This window comes from Oncorhynchus keta, chromosome 10, assembly GCF_023373465.1.
Source record: "Oncorhynchus keta strain PuntledgeMale-10-30-2019 chromosome 10, Oket_V2, whole genome shotgun sequence".
Taxonomy (NCBI): Eukaryota; Metazoa; Chordata; class Actinopteri; order Salmoniformes; family Salmonidae; genus Oncorhynchus; species Oncorhynchus keta.
The window spans coordinates 19,994,266-20,011,833 of NC_068430.1; the positions used below are offsets into that span (position 1 = coordinate 19,994,266).

General features: G+C 42.2%; 1 protein-coding gene across 7 annotated transcripts in view; it reads left to right on the top strand.

Moving 5' to 3' along the window:
- Positions 1-17,568, top strand: part of LOC118389636 (forkhead box protein P1-B) — a 245,979-nt gene that overhangs the window by 72,265 nt on the left and 156,146 nt on the right. The window contains exon 1 of one of the 7 annotated variants that reach the window (XM_052526633.1): positions 11,896-12,292. The exons of the other annotated variants lie outside the window; for them this stretch is intronic. The gene's annotated coding sequence lies outside the window, so the exon portion shown is untranslated. Of the gene's footprint in view, positions 1-11,895; positions 12,293-17,568 lie in introns of those variants that run through there. 7 annotated transcript variants of the gene reach the window in all.

Sequence of the window (17,568 nt, forward strand, 5' to 3'; positions counted from 1 at the left end):
ATTAAAGCGCTGGCGTTCACCAATGTAGAATTCTCTCTGGAATGATAACAACCTGTGATATGTGCAGTGGAATGAGCTGGGCAGGTCTTGGGGAATGAGAGGATTGTGTGGCAAGCCATGTTGTTCACAGATATTCATTTCATACACAGATCAAAATCCCAACATTTGACCATGCCTGCTTTTATGTACTATATTCTATATCTGAAAGGGGTAGGGGGTTGAAAAACAAGGACAAATAAAAGCCAGCTAAAGACCTAGTCATGATTCCTGCATTTTCACGGACCCTGTAACCAAAATACAGGTATCAGGTCAGTGTGACTGGTTCACTGCTTTTCTGCAGGTAAACCCATTAACACTTCTATTGTTAAACACCTCCCTAAATTGAAATGTAAACAGCCTCCATGGTTTAACAACACCCCTCACCCCTCCCAGTTTGCCAGTTACCCACTGATACAGTTGACGTCGAAAGTTTACATACACTCAGGTTGTTTTTCAACCACTCCACAACTTTCTTGTTAACAAACTATAGTTATGGCAAGTCGATTAGGACATCTACTTTGTGCATGATACAAGTAATTTTTCCGACAACTGTTTACAGATAGATTATTTCACTTATAATTCACTGTATCACAATTCCAGTGGGTCAGAAGTTTACATACACTAAGTTGACTGTGCCTTTAAACAGCTTGAAACATTCCAGAAAATGATGTCATGGCTTTAGAAGCTTCTGATAGGCTAATTGACATAATTTGAGTCAATTGGAGGTGTACCTGTGGATGTATTTCAAAGCCTACCTTCAAACTCAGTGCCTCTTTGCTTGACATCATGGGAAAATCAAATGAAATCAGCCAAGACCTCAGAAAAATAATTGTAGACCTCCATAAGTCTGGTTCATCCTTGGGAGCAATTTCCAAAAGCCTGAAGGTACCACGTTCATCTGTACAAACAATAGTACACAAGTATAAACACCGTGGGACCACGCAGCCGTCATACCGCTCAGGATGGAGACGCGTTCTGGCTCCTAGAGATGAACGTACTTAGGTGAGAAAAGTGCAAGTCAATTCCAGAACAACAGCAAAGGACCTTGTGAAGATGCTGAAGAAAACAGGTGCAAAAGTATCTATATCCACAGTAAAATGAGTCCTATATCGAAATAACCTGAAAGGCCGCTCAGCAAGGAAGAAGTCACTGCTCCAAAATCGCTATAAAAAAGCCAGACTCCGGTCTGCAACTGCACATGGGGACAAAGATTGTACTTTTTGGAGAAATGTCCTGTGGTCTGTTGAAACAAAAATGGAACTATTTGGCCATAATGACCATTGTTATGTTTGGAGGAAAAAGGAGGAGGCTTGTAAGCCGAAGAACACCATCCCAACCGTGAAGCACGGTGGTGGTTTCGTCATGTTGTGGGGGTGCTTTGCTGCAGGAGTGACTGGTGCATTTCACAAAATAGATGTCCAAAGTTGTGGCAAAATGGTTTAAGGACAACAAAGTCAAACTATTGTAGTGGCCATCACAGAACCTGACCTCAATCCTATAGAACATTTGTGGGCAGAACTGAAAAGCATGTGCAAGCAAGGAGGCTTACAAACCTGACTCAGTTCCACCAGCTCTGTCAGAAGGAAAGGGACAAAATTCACCCAACTTATTGTGGGAAGCTTGTGGAAGGCTACACAAAACGTTTGACCCAAGTTAAACTGTTTAAAGGCAATGCTACCAAATACTGATTGAGTGTATGTAAACTTCTGACCCACTGGGAATGTGATGAAAGAAATAAAAGCTGAAATACATCATTCTCTCTACTATTATTCTGACATTTCACATTCTTCAAATAAAGTGGTGATCCTAACTGACGTACTCTGATTAAATGTCAGGAATTGTGAAAAACTGAGTTCAAATGTATTTGGCTAAGGTATATGTAAACTTCCGACTTCAACTGTATGTATAAAAGTGGTATACCTGCAAGAAAGTTGTGTGTAAGGGGATGTTTGAAAGGGGTTCATACAAACATTGCCGTATATATTTATTTTACAGGTAATATGACACATCATCTCTCTGAAATGGGTAGTAGATGCCAGGAGGAAGCTAATGAAGGCCAGACAGATCCTCTGGAGGCAGGCCTTAAATGATCCCTCAGAATACATTAGAGACTTGCAATGTTGTAGAATATTTACAACGTTGCAGATTATTTAGGTATATGTTTTGGTATGCTGATGATACGTTGTGATACTGAAGGTATCTTGAGGTTTGATGCAGCTGGTTGAGAGGGCATACATGGTGTTCTGGCATATTAGCAGGTGTTCAATCACTAGTATTCTGTTGTGTGTTGTATTTACATTTACATTTAAGTCATTTAGCAGACCCTCTTATCCAGAGCGACCCGATCTGTCGTTTCTAGTTTTGTGTGTTTGCAAAACAGGTTGATATTGAATGGAACAAATCAATGTTTTGTCATCTGATAATGTAAATGAGCCACCTAAATATTCACCTTCTGTGCTATTTACATAACCAGTTTGGTCTTTAATACTTGTGGAAATTCAAACGTTTGTCTAATTTGCCAATTATTATTTGTTATTATAAAAAGTGTTTCAGGATGAGAGGTAGGCTAAATGTCATTTTGGTATCACAAACACTAATTACATATATAGAAGAGAACACAAAAATAAAAGAACGCTCTTTGACAGTTTTGTCTCAGACAAGTGTTTGATGAATATAACACAGACAATCCTTTGCATATAAATTTATCCAGAACATGCAATTACTAGGCACTTTTGAATATTGATTAGAGAAGACAAGGACACAGAAGTGAAGCACTTATGAATGTATGAAAGAGCTTCTGAAACAGTGCCATTAGTAACTACTTCTCAGCCTCTTTAGTGCTGCTCTTCCCACTAAATGCAGGCTGATGTGACTGGTGATGAGAAACAATGTCATTTCATTACTGCTGATATTGCATGATGTGGACTTCATAGATGTATGGTACAATAATAAATTAGCAATGGTCATCACTGATGTATTTAAGCTTACAATGTAAGTCTCACGTGGAATATATTCTGGCACTTTCTTTAAAGGCACTTAAAGCACTTCATACTATTTATGTCTGTCCAAGAAAATGTGCATTGTTAAGCCTATAAACCCTTGATAGTGATTTTATTTAAAGCATTAAAGTATTTCTATAGACATTGGGGAAAGAAATTGATTCTCAATATAAACGTATGGCAATATTGAGGAGGTCTTAGGTTAAGTGAATACTTTCCATAATTTTTTCCCTTAAATTACCTTTTTCCATGGCCATTAAGAAATACACATTTTGAATATTGTTTCAGCACTCCTTGCATGATTGAGAACATACACTTCAACACTATGTTACCCAAAGTAGTTGCTTACAATAAACTGACTCAAAGTGAGTATTTGACAGTGGTTGTACAGCCAGTGATGTGTCCCACCTCCTGACCTTCCAAACTGTGGACATGCAGGTTCTTGGCCCAGACTCTGTCTGTCTGTCTGTCTGTCTGTCTGTCTGTCTGTCTGTCTGTCTGTCTGTCTGTCTGTCTGTCTGTCTGTCTGTCTGTCTGTCTCTCTCTCTCTGTTTCTCTGTCTGTCTGTCTGTCTGTCTGTCTGTCTGTCTGTCTGTCTGTCTGTCTGTCTGTCTGTCTGTCTGTCTGTCTGTCTGTCTGTCTGTCTGTCTGTCTGTCTGTCTGTCTGTCTGTCTGTCTGTCTGTCGTGCTGCAGCTCTGTTTGTCTACACATAGAGAGGATGAGGCGCGTGGAGCGACGTGCTGCTCGGCTTGTGTCTGGCTCGCAGACATGAAGCTACGATATGATGTGACAAGCAACAGATGTGTCACACTGCCTGGAATCAACAAGCCATCCTGAGCTGAGCTGAGCTGAGCATGCAGTCAGACACGGCTCCTGTGAACTGAACACTGTGCTGCTGGCAGTGGCAGGCAGGCAAGCGCTGCTCCTAGCTTTCTGTCTGAGCTGAGGGACGACAGGACAGGCCTGGCTACTGGGCCTCTCTCTGACGCTGCCTCCCAGTCACTCTGACATCTGAGGTCTGGACTGGAGCACTGATCAGATAGACTGTACTGTATGCTCTCAAAGGCCCTCACAGACACACACAGCCACAGTGAGATAACAGAGTGCTCTATGTTGAGCACAGAGTGATTTGATTGACTATAACGTCATGAAATAGGGTACATGTTTTATTGTGTACTTGTTTACTACTTAGTACTGTAATATGGTCTTCCCCAGTTTATGGTTTTCAGGTTATGCATTTAGTAAATGGATGAGCTTCTATCAGAGACAGAGAAGAGTCTGGCTCTCTGAGAGGAAGAAACCTAAGCCACACTATAGACTCATCCTATCATCCTAGTGTATGCAAAACCATTTTGTCTGTTTGACTGGCTGTAAAACTGTAACAAATGTTGGTGATATGAGGGACAACCTTAATAATATCCTCTGCAGTTTAATCTTCTGATATGTTCGGCCTTGTAAGCAAATTGTGTGGGCTTGAGTTAGTGAGGGTGAGCAACAGGAATACTTCGTCTCAACAAGTGAACAGATGTAGGGTTACTAGAGTCACCCTGCATCTGTTTACCACAGGAAAGCCACATGATGCTGGAGCTCCATGGCTGCATTTATACAGGCAGCCCAATTCTGATATGTGAAAAGATCTGATGTGATTGGTAAATTCGTGGAAAAAATATCAGAATTGGGCTGCCTGTGTAAACTCAGCCCATGTGTAGAATTGAGCTATTTTCCTTGGCTCTGTTGTAACGTGTGCTAACTTATTGTTATGTCCTTCAGCCTCACTCACTCACTGCTGCTAAACTTTCCGTCATAGCATGGGGAGACATTTTTATGATCATAATCACGCCTAGCCAACACAGCTATGTAAATATAGTATTATCGGCAATTCCAATTTGGTTAAGTGGCATGAACGTGGGTAATACAGACAGTTCTATCTCTGCGATATAGGCTGCAGTTAGGAATCAGGGGTAACTTGCTTTTAGGTAATAGAGCTATGTTACAGGAATGTAATCATGTCAAATAATAAAAGGAAAAACTACAATATTTCTGACTTTACAAAAACGGCATTGTTGTGAAGAATTAATCTGTTGATGTGCAACTCCAGTTCACGTATATGGAAATTGAAATGGAATATCTAGATCTGAATTGTGTTATTTCAATATTCAAATATTAATACAAAACAATTGAATGCTGCATGACTAACTATTTGCATACAGCTGTTTGGTGAACAGAGATACTTGCTAAAGAGAAACGGGAATTTAGTGAGTGACACAAACAAACCTTTTGTCTTCCTGTTGTAGGCAAATGGAAGTACAGTGTTGATGTGCATGTACTGTACTGACACAATACATGATGTACTGTACTGACACAATACATGATGTACTGTACTGACACAATACATGATGTACTGTACTGACACAATACATGATGTACTGTACTGACACAATACATGATGTACTGTACTGACACAATACATGATGTACTGTACTGACACAATACATGATGTACTGTACTGACACAATACATGATGTACTGTACTGACACAATACATGATGTACTGTACTGACACAATACATGATGTACTGTACTGACACAATACATGATGTACTGTACTGACACAATACATGATGTACTGTACTGACACAATACATGATGTACTGTACTGACACAATACATGATGTACTGTACTGACACAATACATGATGTACTGTACTGACACAATACATGATGTACTTGTTTTTAATAGCAAAAATGTGTACTGTAATTCAGCATTCTCTCATGACATAATTCAATGCCTGAAATGCCAACTTTGGAAACCTTTCACATTGTTCCTATTTATCCAAAGGATCCAATATCCTTGAATGCCTGGCTAGTATGAACTCAATTCCACAGTGAGAGACATTTTTTGGACGGAGCATCATCATTACTCTTTGAGTTCCAGCATAATAGATGCTATTGTGTCCCAACTGTAGATGTTTGTTTGAATACACCACTCAATCTGCCTTTTTCTTAGAAATATATGTTACACCCAACAAGCAGCCCTTCTCTCCTCCTCCTCCACCTCCTCTCCTCTGTTAGCGTGGGAATGTGCCTGTAGGTCAGGCATTGGGAAGACAGACGGAGTGGGAGGGGTGGATGCGGAGGGGGGTAGGACCCCTCCACTATTTGACAGGGTTAAACATTGTGAAAGATTGCTACTGCAAGCTGTGACATCTGTAGCAAGTATAAACGCAAACTGTAATTAAGTAGAATCAGCGATTTAAAATTCTATATGCTACGTAATAACAGGCAGTAATGAATAATTTAAGGGAAGGGGCTGCCGTCTGACACTTTTTCTCCTGTGTTTAAATTTAGCCAGTGTCATTGTCCGGCACTTTGATTAATTGGTTATCGCTCTTAACTATACATCTCCATGAAATATCTCTTTCCATCTGTCATTAAACAGCACATGGAAATTGGTTCTATATTTCCAATCAGGTACTGCAGACACGCATGTAATTAGATTTAAAAAATTACAAAAATAGCCACCAGGATGTTAACCACACCGTTATGACTGCGACCATATATGGAGTACCATTTGGAGAGTTGCTATTCTTTTATCTGTTGCATTAGGCTTGTGCACATTGCTCACCCCAAAATGACATTGAATGATACTGTATGATAATGGGATTGAGAGCTCATACTGTCATACATTTGTATGATCATCCTAAATGTGGTTTTAAACAGGACTGAGGTGTGTGGAACTCTGTGAAGGCGCTTTATTGCTGGTGCTGGACCTGAGAGCTGAGAGCTGAAAGAGGCCTGGTCTACACAGTGAAGAGTGACCAGTCAGGCAAAGATTGGCTAGCCTGTCAAATAAAGATTAGGCCTTCATTTCTTCATCTAATCCCTGTAAATCTCTCACGAAAGAACTTTGGGAACAGAGAGCTGGTACCAGAGCACGGCTTTACAGCTTGTGTCTTTTCCTTTATCTCTACATGTTCACCTCAGTGAACAGAACAACCTGTTGTTTTCAATTGCTATGGTCAATCCCTCCAGCAGACATGTTTGGATTACAGATTTCAAGTAGCGGTTTAAATTGGGACATTTTCTCCCAGGTACAGTAATTAGGCGATTTTATATATTTTTTTGTGGATGGTAGAGTGTTTTCAGGGTAAACTTCTTCTGTAGCAACGTCACATAGTCATTAAGAAAAGCAAGTTAGACTGGACTTTGATAGCCATTCACACTCTGTAAACTACCCAAAAGCTTTTTAGTAGTGTGAACCTTTCCAGTTAAATATCTCCACATTAAGCTATTGGATGTCTCTCTTTGGTTTCCTCTTCAACATTTTTTGATCATTATTTTTTATAGAATTATTCATTTGTATGTGTTAAATTATTGAATGAAGTTAATATATGATCAAATTAATTTTAACATTCTCTAAAATATTAATGATCGATGTTAAAAACGATGAAGTTAGAGACCTATTAACATAATCATAAACAGACACAGAAGAGTTTTTCAAGTTTGTCAAAGTCAAGTTTGCAGAGGGGACTGACTGACCTCATGGGGATTTCTCTAGATCTCCCTCTAGGGTCAGTTCATAGGGAATAACTATGTTTAGTTGGCTGTCTGTGTGCTTCCTGTCTGACCAGTGTCATGGGTGGGTGCAGCTCAGGGCCTCAGGTAATGACAGGTGGGGGGACTTGTTGAGCTTCGTCTGCATGTGATCTGTCACATCTCAACTGTCTGCAGCAGACTCCAGATCAGTCAGAGGGCAGGAGAGGAACATTGCAGAGATACTTGGAGCCCTGTTTAGGGCCTACTTTCAACTCTCTGATTGGCAGGTAGAGCCCCAATGAGAGGCATTGTTCACTGTTCTTTTAACCCCTGCTACCCCTGCTTGTCTGAGACTCACAACTAGTTCAACTGAGAGTATTTGGTTGAACAGTGCTGTTGTTGTTTTTTAAAGATTTTTTAAAAGTGATAAAGTATTTGCAGTGAATATAGTTGAACCTAGTTTTAATCTATCTGTTTTGATTTATCTATTTCTTTCTTCTTTTTGATAACAAGTTTTCAACAAAGATTACATTTTTTTATGTCTTTAGTGTGGTCTTACATTTGCCCCATTGTATAAATAAAATATGGAAATCAGAAGAAGAAAAAAACATTTCTGTAACCATAGTGATAAGCACCTTAAAATGTGTTTACATTAATGATGTTTTAAATGTTAATGTCAGTTGAGAGCATAAGAAAGATGACATGATAGACTCATTATTCAAAATCGGATAGCCAGGGAGAAGTAAATTATTTCAAATATTTGATATTTAAATTATTTTCAAATGATCCGAGACATGAGCAGAGCAAAGGTGTGTAGTTTCCTCTGGTGATACTTTGGGTGTCTCTGTTTCCTTGGTGTGTCTCCAGCTCATTAATGTTCTAAGCCTGTGAGAGAACCAGCAGAACTGTACTCCATAACCCATGGCACTGTGCTGTGTGCTGTGTTGTGTGAGACCTCGGGCCCCATGCATACATGCACACACAGACATCCCCCAGCCGGTTAAAGTCCACCGGCTCATTCAGAAAGGGATGGCCGCCGAGCTGTCCTGATTAAAATGACAATAGTCTAATTAACTCGACCTCGGTGTCAGTGCACAAAACGGATGCTTGCCCTCCACTTTCTGTCTAAAAAAACCTTTGTCTTCACTCCGTCCCAAAAAAGAAGATGTTTTTCAGGCAAACGCCTCAACCCCTTCGATGAGATTTGCTAATGGCAATATTTTTTATAAGCTAATTAAATCTAGGCAAAGTTTCTATATTTTGTCCTGTGAAATCCTTGAGGTATCCTCCATTTGGGGGATAGTATTAACAAGCACCTTCAAGCACTGTTAAGTCGTTTTTAATATTATATACGATTATAAACCGGTCTGTTTGTGCTCAACCTGATTTTATTTCAAACATGGATAATTACATTCACTCTCCAGTGATCTCCCCCTCTGAAGAGACAGAAGACAGTAGGCTCATCCCCCCCGGGCCCCTCTTCCTCTGCCCCCTAACATCTAGCTCTGTGAACAGACAGACACACCAGATAAAGACAGGCCAGAGATATAGTATTGAACCAAGTGAACCCATTTTACAGCAAAGTTGAACATTTTAACCAGATAACAATTTTGTCTTTCATGCTCCACAACAGAGATATTTGAAAGGGGGATTTTGCTCTTGCAATACGATCGGTTGCCATTATTTGATACTCTCATCTAAAGGAAACGGGAGTAGAAAAAACCCCATGAGTGACCGAACTGGAAACGGCTTCCTGTTCTATCATCTAAAGGAAACGGGAGTAGAAAAACCCCATGAGTGACCGAACTGGAAACGGCTTCCTGTTCTATCATCTAAAGGAAACGGGAGTAGAAAAACCCCATGAGTGACCGAACTGGAAACGGCTTCCTGTTCTATCATCTAAAGGAAACGGGAGTAGAAAAACCCCATGAGTGTCCGAACTGGAAACGGCTTCCTGTTCTATCGTCTAAAGGAAACGGGAGTAGAAAAACCCCATGAGTGACCGAACTGGAAACGGCTTTCTGTTCTATCGTCTAAAGGAAACGGGAGTAGAAAAACCCATGAGTGACTGAACTGGAAACGGCTTTCTGTTCTATCATCTAAAGGAAACGGGAGTAGAAAAACCCCATGAGTGACCGAACTGGAAACGGCTTCCTGTTCTATCATCCCTTTGCTGGTGATTAAGGTCTGTAGTAGGGAGATAATTACGCTTTAGTCTTAAGTTAATGAAACAAAAACCTCTCTTCTTCTAAATGGAAGGGCAGATCATTTATGCTACTATGTGCAGACATGTCCCACCCTTGACGAGCCACATTGAGAATTGGTTTTGTTTTAAGGTTGGAGTCCCCCCACCCCCTTCCCCTCGCCTGTCAGTCTAGGACTGATATGAGGGATTTCTCGCTGAAGCCAGAAACAATGAGGTCTCTCTCTCACTCACCAATGCTGTTGTCTGGTAGAATCTGACCATTATAGGTGCATGCAGGTAAAGGGGAAAACAACATCAAATGAAAACATCACATTGTCTTCTGGGATGTGTGCTGAATGGACACAGTGCAAAATATACAAGGGCAAAATACCTCACCCACTGGTCCCTAATGCCCATCTAACAAGGTCTACCTGAAAGTAGCCAAAAATGACCTATATTGTCACAGCAAAATAATCCTGCAGCAACAGGATTTGAACGTTTAGTCCACAATGTTGCTTGATCTGTAGCTATCTGAACAAAAAAGTCCCTAATGAAAAGTGCCATACTGTTAATATGTGTTAGTGTGGGTTTTCAGTGAATTTATGTAAATCACGAAGCTCATCTGCATTTCCTGCGGTGCAGGAAAATTCTTTCTCAGCAACAAAATATTAATCAAATTAAGATTTTACATCTGTATGCATTAAATATAAATCAAATGCACAGGTTTGAATTTACTTCTGAAGAAACACAGGTGCCACATGTATAATTTCCCTTCTAACAGCCCAAGGAGACATCTCTTTTGAAATGAATGGAAGTGAAGTGTGGACTAGCCACTGTTTGGTATGTCTGAGCCATGTAGCACAAGTGGCGACCACAGAGCACATATTTAACTGTCCTTGTAGAAGTTCACATCTGGTGTGTGGAGCTGAGCTGGGCGACTCGGCGGCAGGGCAGTCCCTCCTCCCCCGACACCACTCTCACATTTCATCATCTGTTCTCCAGCGCCGGGGTGCTCCAGCATAAGTTGGCCGCTCTTGATCCATCTGTTGTTATTGTTTTCCACTGATAATTGGCTTGAACAATGGAATGCCTGTGTCCCCCTGCCTTTGAAACTCTATACCCTGTTTATTTTCCAGAGGTCTCATTTCTGCTCTCTGCGGCTCTCTCCTTCTCTCTCTCCTTCTCTCTCTCCTTCTCTCTGGCCCTCCTCTCCCTGCCCCCCTCTCTCCCCCTTACTCCCTCCCTAGCCTGGTGTCTGCACCCCTCTTCCTCCATTTCTACTTCTCCCCCTTCTAATTTAGAGAGGGGCACATGCAATGAAATCTTTGAGTGGGCATCAGTATATCACTCAGCATCTAAAGCTGGGCTCAAGATTTTCTTTGGGCATCGTCTCCCTTACTCTTTGGTTCACTTGAAGTTTTAGTCATGAAGCCTGGCAGATTCAGGCAGACACTCCAGGAGTCTTGCACCGTTATGAGTTTCTGAATTCATATCCCGAGAGTTGGGGATAAAGAGACAGATAGTTAAAGGGAGGGAGAGAGAGAGCGATAGAGGGAGAGGGAAGGAGAGAGAGAGAGGGAGCAAAAATGAGAAAGGGTCTGTAGACTGTAAGAGCTGGACAATTGTGGCTGTTCTAAATCGTATCCGTTTTTTCCCTGGCTTTAGAGACTCAGCCTTTATTTTCTATTCATCCATTAGGGGGTGTCCATAGGAGTGCAGCAGGGAGCAGAGAGGGGGATGACTGAAGGCATGATAAGTAGTAGCAGTAGGATACTTTTACTGGATATTGAAAGGAATATTCATACCCAAACATGACCCAAACATTTATTTTATTTTAATTACACTATACCGTTTTAGGTAATGGATCTATCCTTTAGAATGTCCTATATGTGATATAGTATGTCACATTTGCTTACACAAGTGAAGCGAGTAGCTGACATTTTTATTTTAAAAGTTGAAGATGAGGTATTTGATATTTATGTATTAAAAACAACTGATAGAAACAAGTTGTATTTTTAAAAGTCCTACAACAAAAGTCATGTGTTTGAAGTTGGCATGTGTCTTTACCAACTTTGAGCACTCTACTGAGGACAAACTCAGTAGCTTTTTTGTTCTGGACTGGTTGTGTGACCGTTCTGGTGTTTGTTCATTTGTTCTGCTTGCTCTTGTCTAATTAAACGGGCAGAGGACAGGTATGGCTCTCAGCAGGCGCCTGCTCTGCTCTGCCTGGTCTGTGCCAGTCCTTCATTTGCTGAGTGTTTGTGTTTATGCAAAGGGACCTCTTCCTGCATATTTAATCTAGAGCAAGGCTCTGGCTTTTGTTGTGTTTAGACCACATACCTCCAGTTCCTCTGAACACTGCAGTCAGGGATCTCTTCAGCTCTCTCACACTACAACTACTGCTTTTACTGCTACTAGCACTGACAGGCTTTTCTTCTGTTTGAGAAGTGGATTGTAGAAGTCTTGTTAAACCTTGGGGAATCTACATTCATGTTTCAGTAATGGAATGAAACTCAGGCTCACGGTTCATGGGTAAGTCAGTAAAGATTTTAATTGTACTTTTTCTCCTTCTCTTCCCTGGCCTTGTATGGGTTCATGTTGCATGTTGTCTGTATTGTGGGTTTGTTCTGTAAGGGATGCAAAGAACTGTGCCGTAGGTTCCTCTGAAGAGCTGAAGTTATCCTAGAGGTCCAGGGTTTGGATTGAAGGCTTCTGACAGACTAAGGGCTGCCTGGCCAGCAGTCCTCTGGTGATCTCATAGAAGAGGCTTGCATCGTGTGAACCAAACTAAACTGAGTGTGCGAGCTGAGCTGCTCCTGTTCTCTAGTTTAGAACGGAGTGATAGCAAAGGAGTGAATGTGCTGCTGTGATGGGTGAGGGTATCAGTTCCTCTCTCCTTCTTTCCCTCCGTCTTTTTCCGGGGAAATGGAATCTGTGGGTTATTGATATTAATAGCACACAGGATCTGAGGTGGACGAATGGAGGAGCAGGACACAGAGACTTGGGAGAGTGGAAACGTGATATCACAGGAGAGAATTGACAGTCCTCCTGTTTGACAGGGTGGAAAGGAATTGGCCATAAAAATAGCATTGCATAATCTGTCTGTCGGTTAGCCCTTTTGTGCTCTCCATGTGTGTAGGGTTCTCTCCCTCCCTCCTCTCTATCTCTCTCTCTGCCTCCCTCTGTCCCAGCTATTAGTTCTCAACTGTAGGAGAAACCAAATTATGTTATTTTTCTGATGTTTGCTTCATGGATCAGTTGATTAGAATCTGTGTATAGCCAGAGTGAAGTAATTGGGGTATACAGAGGAAGGGAATGCTCTATTCAAAGAGCTCTGTTAACATTTAAATAGTGTAAAGAAATGTGCTGCCTTGTTTGTTTAGGGTTAGGAGTGAAATTCCACTTCCTTGGTATTAAGGCGGAAAGCTCTCTCTGTGTACTTTGTTCTTAGCTCAGCAATACATGAGGGCAGGTCCAAAGAATATCTGGGATCAGACAGGCAGACATTCTGCAGGCTGCACTGTTGCCTTTTCAGCTTACAGGCAAAAAAACCCCTCCAAATGCGAAGTTGGGTTTAATTGGTGGGTTTTGAGCCTGTTTGCGTGCTGTTTGAGTGCTGTTGTTTACAGACTATGTGGGTGTGCAATATAATGCCACCATGAAAGAGAAAATACACTTGATATTTTGAAGCGGTTTTTATGAGACGTAGTTATGTTTTCATTGAATCAGTCTGCCTTAATAAAGCTTGAAAGAAATGAAGGAAAAAATACTGTTCAGTCAGTCCTTTAGTGAATCACATATAAACAGCTGCATTTGTTTGAAAATGAGTCATGCCTTAGATTTTCCTGTGTTTCAGAGCACGGACAGTGACTTGGGAAATCTTCGACACACACACCCTAAAAACAAACACTAATGTCCTGAATATAGATATCACTGACTCTGCCTATCCTGTTGGACTCCCTCTTATTATTATTATTTTTAATACATTCTTTATATTGATCCACAAGACCACCACCCATTTCCGGGAGGAATGTTCAAACAAGACCACCACCCATTTTAGGAGGAATGTTCAAACAAGACCACCACCCATTTCCGGGAGGAATGTTCAAACAAGACCACCACCCATTTCCGGGAGGAATGTTCAAACAAGACCACCACCCATTTCCGGGAGGAATGTTCAAACAAGACCACCACCCATTTCCGGGAGGAATGTTCAAACAAGACCACCACCCATTTCCGGGAGGAATGTTCAAACAAGACCACCACCCATTTCTAGGAGGAATGTTCAAACAAGACCACCACCCATTTCCGGGAGGAATGTTCAAACAAGACCACCACCCATTTTAGGAGGAATGTTCAAACAAGACCACCACCCATTTCCAGGAGGAATGTTCAAACAAGACCACCACCCATTTTAGGAGGAATGTTCAAACAAGACCACCACCCATTTCCGGGAGGAATGTTCAAACAAGACCACCACCCATTTTAGGAGGAATGTTCAAACAAGACCACCACCCATTTCCGGGAGGAATGTTCAAACAAGACCACCACCCATTTTAGGAGGAATGTTCAAACAAGATCACCGCCCATTTCCAGGAGGAATGTTCAAACAAGACCACCACCCATTTCCAGGAGGAATGTTCAAACAAGACCACCACCCATTTCCGGGAGGAATGTTCAAACAAGACCACCACTCATTTTAGGAGGAATGTTCAAACAAGGCCACCACCCATTTCCAGGGGAATGTTCAAACAAGACCACCACCCATTTCCGGGAGGAATGTTCAAACAAGACCACCACCCATTTTAGGAGGAAAGTTCAAACAAGACCACCACCCATTTCCGGGAGGAATGTTCAAACAAGACCACCATCCATTTCCGGGAGGAATGTTCAAACAAGACCACCACCCATTTACAGGAGGAATGTTCAGACAACACCACCACCCATTTCCAGGAGGAATGTTCAAACAAGACCACCATCCATTTTAGGAGGAATGTTCAAACAAGACCACCACCCATTTCCAGGAGGAATGTTCAAGCAAGACCACCACCCATTTCCAGGAGAAATGTTCAAACAAGACCAACACCCATTTACAGGAGGAAAGTTCAAACAAGACCACCACCCATTTACAGGAGGAATGTTCAAACAAGACCACCACCCATTTTAGGAGGAATGTTCAAACAAGACCACCACCCATTTCCAGGAGGAATGTTCAAACAAGACCACCACCCATTTCCAGGAGGAATGTTCAAACAAGACCACCATCCATTTTAGGAGGAATGTTCAAACAAGACCACCACCCATTTCCGGGAGGAATGTTCAAACAAGACCACCACCCATTTTAGGAGGAATGTTCAAACAAGACCACCACCCATTTCCAGGAGGAATGTTCAAACAAGACCACCACCCATTTTAGGAGGAATGTTCAAACAAGACCACCACCCATTTCGGGAGGAATGTTCAAACAAGACCACCACCCATTTTAGGAGGAATGTTCAAACAAGACCACCACCCATTTCCGGGAGGAATGTTCAAACAAGACCACCACCCATTTTAGGAGGAATGTTCAAACAAGACCACCACCCATTTCCAGGAGGAATGTTCAAACAAGACCACCATCCATTTTAGGAGGAATGTTCAAACAAGACCACCACCCATTTCCGGGAGGAATGTTCAAACAAGACCACCACCCATTTTAGGAGGAATGTTCAAACAAGACCACCACCCATTTCCAGGAGGAATGTTCAAACAAGACCACCACCCATTTTAGGAGGAATGTTCAAACAAGACCACCACCCATTTCCGGGAGGAATGTTCAAACAAGACCACCACCCATTTTAGGAGGAATGTTCAAACAAGACCACCACCCATTTCCGGGAGGAATGTTCAAACAAGACCACCACCCATTTTAGGAGGAATGTTCAAACAAGACCACCACCCATTTCCAGGAGGAATGTTCAAACAAGACCACCACCCATTTTAGGAGGAATGTTCAAACAAGACCACCACCCATTTCCGGGAGGAATGTTCAAACAAGACCACCACCCATTTCCGGGAGGAATGTTCAAACAAGACCACCACCCATTTCCGGGAGGAATGTTCAAACAAGACCACCACCCATTTTAGGAGGAATGTTCAAACAAGATCACCGCCCATTTCCAGGAGGAATGTTCAAACAAGACCACCACCCATTTCCAGGAGGAATGTTCAAACAAGACCACCACCCATTTCCGGGAGGAATGTTCAAACAAGACCACCACCCATTTTAGGAGGAATGTTCAAACAAGGCCACCACCCATTTCCAGGGGGAATGTTCAAACAAGACCACCACCCATTTCCGGGAGGAATGTTCAAACAAGACCACCACCCATTTTAGGAGGAAAGTTCAAACAAGACCACCACCCATTTCCGGGAGGAATGTTCAAACAAGACCACCATCCATTTCCGGGAGGAATGTTCAAACAAGACCACCACCCATTTACAGGAGGAATGTTCAGACAACACCACCACCCATTTCCAGGAGGAATGTTCAAACAAGACCACCATCCATTTTAGGAGGAATGTTCAAACAAGACCACCACCCATTTCCAGGAGGAATGTTCAAGCAAGACCACCACCCATTTCCAGGAGAAATGTTCAAACAAGACCAACACCCATTTACAGGAGGAAAGTTCAAACAAGACCACCACCCATTTACAGGAGGAATGTTCAAACAAGACCACCACCCATTTTAGGAGGAATGTTCAAACAAGACCACCACCCATTTCCAGGAGGAATGTTCAAACAAGACCACCACCCATTTCCAGGAGGAATGTTCAAACAAGACCACCATCCATTTTAGGAGGAATGTTCAAACAAGACCACCACCCATTTCCAGGAGGAATGTTCAAACAAGACCACCATCCATTTTAGGAGGAATGTTCAAACAAGACCACCACCCATTTACAGGAGGAATGTTCAAACAAGACCACCACCCATTTACAGGAGGAATGTTCAAACAAACCAATGCTATTTTTTGTTTTTACATACAACAACGAGTTAGCCTATAGGGACAAGGTCAGAGACCTGGTCTGGTGGTGCCAAAATAACAACATATCCCTCAACATAATCAAGATAAAGGAGATGATTGTGGACTTCAGGAAAAGGAGGACCGAGCACACCCCCATTTTCATCGACGTTGTAGTGGAGCAGGTTGAGAACTTCAAGTGCCTTGGTGTCCACATCAACAACAAACTAGAATGGTCCAAACACACCAATACAGTCATGAAGAGGGCACGACAAAACCTATTCCACCTCAGGAGACTGACAAGATGTGGCATGGGTCCTCAGATCCTCAAAAGGTTCTTCAGCTGCAACATCGAGAGCATCCTGACTGGTTGCATCACTGCCTGGTACGGCAACTGCTCGGCCTCCGACCGCAAAGCACTACAAAGGGTAGTGCGTACGGCCCAGTACATCACTAGCGCTAAGCTGCCTGCCATCCAGGACCTCTACACCAGGCGGTGTCAGAGGAAGACCCTAAAAATTGTTAAAGACCCCAGCCACCCTAGTCATAGACTGTTCTCTCTGTGACCGCATGGTAAGTGGTACCAGAGCGCCAAGTTTAGGAACAAAAGGCTTCTCAACAGCTTTTAACCCCAAGCCATAAGACTCCTGAATTACTATTTGCATTGTGTTCCGCCAACCCCTCTTTCATGCTGCTGCTCCTCTCTGTTTATCATCTATCCATAGTCACTTTAACTATACTTACATGTACAATTCGCCCGACTAACCAGTGCCCCCACACTTTGACTCTGTGCCGGTAACAC